This window comes from Oncorhynchus nerka, linkage group LG11 (genome assembly GCF_034236695.1).
Source record: "Oncorhynchus nerka isolate Pitt River linkage group LG11, Oner_Uvic_2.0, whole genome shotgun sequence".
NCBI lineage: Eukaryota > Metazoa > Chordata > Actinopteri > Salmoniformes > Salmonidae > Oncorhynchus > Oncorhynchus nerka.
Genome location: NC_088406.1, coordinates 6,640,644 through 6,643,062, shown reverse-complemented (window position 1 = coordinate 6,643,062; position 2,419 = coordinate 6,640,644).

Here is a 2,419-nt window from a genome sequence, read left to right as displayed (position 1 = left end):
GGGAGTGGAGACAGAGGGAGGAGGGAGTGGAGACAGAAGAGGAGGGAGTGGAGACAGAGGGAGGAGGAGGTAGTGGAGACAGAGGGAGGAGGAGGTAGTGGAGACAGAGGAAGGAGGGAGTGGAGACAGTGGGAGGAGGGAGTGGAGACAGAGGGAGGAGGTAGTGGAGACAGAAGGAGGAGGGAGTGGAGACAGAATGAGGAGGAGTGGAGACAGAGGAGGAGGGAGTGGAGACAGAGGGAGGAGGTAGTGGAGACAGAGGGAGGAGGTAGTGGAGACAGAGGGAGGAGGAGGAAGTGGAGATAGAGGGAGGAGGAAGTGGAGACAGAGGGAGGAGGTAGTGGAGACGGAAGGAGGAGGTAGTGGAGACAGAGGGAGGAGGAGGTAGTGGAGACAGAGGGAGGAGGAAGTGGAGACAGAGGGAGGAGGTAGTGGAGACGGAAGGAGGAGGTAGTGGAGACGGAAGGAGGAGGTAGTGGAGACAGAAGGAGGAGGTAGTGGAGACGGAGGGAGGAGGAAGTGGAGACGGAGGGAGGAGGAGGTGGAGAGAGAGGGAGGAGGTAGTGGAGACAGAGGGAGGAGGAAGTAGAGACAGAGGGAGGAGGTAGTTGAGACAGAGGGATGAGGAGGTAGTGGAGACAGAGGGAGGAGGAGGTAGTAGAGACAGAGGGAGGAGGAGGTAGTAGAGACAGAGGGAGTAGGAGGTAGTAGAGACAGAGGGAGGAGGAGGTAGTAGAGACAGAGGGAGGTGTGAGTGGAGACAGAGGGAGGAGGAGGTAGTAGAGACAGAGGGAGGTGCGAGTGGAGACAGAGGGAGGAGGAGGTAGTGGAGACAGAGGGAGGAGGAGGTAGTGGAGACAGAGGGAGGAGGAGGTAGTGGAGACAGAGGGAGGAGGTAGTGGAGACAGAGGGAGGAGGAGGTAGTGGAGATAGTAGAGACAGAGGGAGTAGGAGGTAGTAGAGACAGAGGGGGGGGTAGTGGAGACAGAGGGAGGAGTAGGTAGTGGAGACAGAGGAGGAGAAGGTAGTGGAGACAGAGGGATGAGGAGGTAGTGGAGACAGAGGGAGGAGGAGGTAGTGGAGACAGAGGGGGGATAGTGGAGACCGAGGGAGGAGGTAGTGGAGACAGAGGGAGGAGGGAGTGGAGACAGAAGGAGGAGGGAGTGGAGACAGAGGGAGGAGAAGTGGAGACAGAAGGAGGAGGGAGTGGAGACAGAGGGAGGAGGAGGAAGTGGAGACAGAGGGAGGAGGGAGTGGAGACAGAGGGAGGAGGTAGTGGAGACAGAAGGAGGAGGAAGTGGAGACAGAGGGAGGAGGAAGTGGAGACAGAGGGAGGAGGGAGTGGAGACAGAAGGAGGAGGAGGGAGTGGAGACAGAGGGAGGAGGAGGGAGTGGAGACAGAGGTAGGAGGAGGAAGTGGAGACAGAGGGAGGAGGAGGGAGTGGAGACAGAGGGAGGAGGAGGGAGTGGAGACAGAGGGAGGAGGAGGAAGTGGAGACAGAAGGAGGAGGGAGTGGAGACAGAGGGAGGAGGAGGGAGTGGAGACAGAAGGAGGAGGGAGTGGAGACAGAAGGAGGAGGGAGTGGAGACAGAGGAGGAGAAGTGGAGACAGAAGGAGGAGGGAGTGGAGACAGAGGGAGGAGGAGGAAGTGGAGACAGAGGGAGGAGGGAGTGGAGACAGAGGGAGGAGGAGTGGAGACAGAAGGAGGAGGGAGTGGAGACAGAGGGAGGAGAAGTGGAGACAGAAGGAGGAGGGAGTGGAGACAGAGGGAGGAGGAGGAGTGGAGACAGAGGGAGGAGGTAGTGGAGACAGAGGGAGGAGGTAGTGGAGACAGAGGGAGGAGGGAGTGGAGACAGAGGAGGAGGAGGAAGTGGAGACAGAGGGAGGAGGGAGTGGAGACAGAAGAGGAGGGAGTGGAGACAGAGGGAGGAGGGAGTGGAGACAGAGGGAGGAGGGAGTGGAGACAGAAGAGGAGGGAGTGGAGACAGAGGGAGGAGGAGGTAGTGGAGACAGAGGGAGGAGGAAGTGGAGACAGAGGAAGGAGGGAGTGGAGACAGTGGGAGGAGGGAGTGGAGACAGAGGGAGGAGGTAGTGGAGACAGAAGGAGGAGGGAGTGGAGACAGAATGAGGAGGGAGTGGAGACAGAGGGAGGAGGGAGTGGAGACAGAGGGAGGAGGTAGTGGAGACAGAGGGAGGAGGTAGTGGAGACAGAGGGAGGAGGAGGAAGTGGAGATAGAGGGAGGAGGAAGTGGAGACAGAGGGAGGAGGTAGTGGAGACGGAAGGAGGAGGTAGTGGAGACAGATGAAGGAGGAGGAAGTGGAGACAGAGGGAGGAGGAGGTAGTGGAGACAGAGGGAGGAGGAGGTAGTGGAGACAGAGGGAGGAGGAGGTAGTGGAGACAGAGGGAGGAGGAGGAAG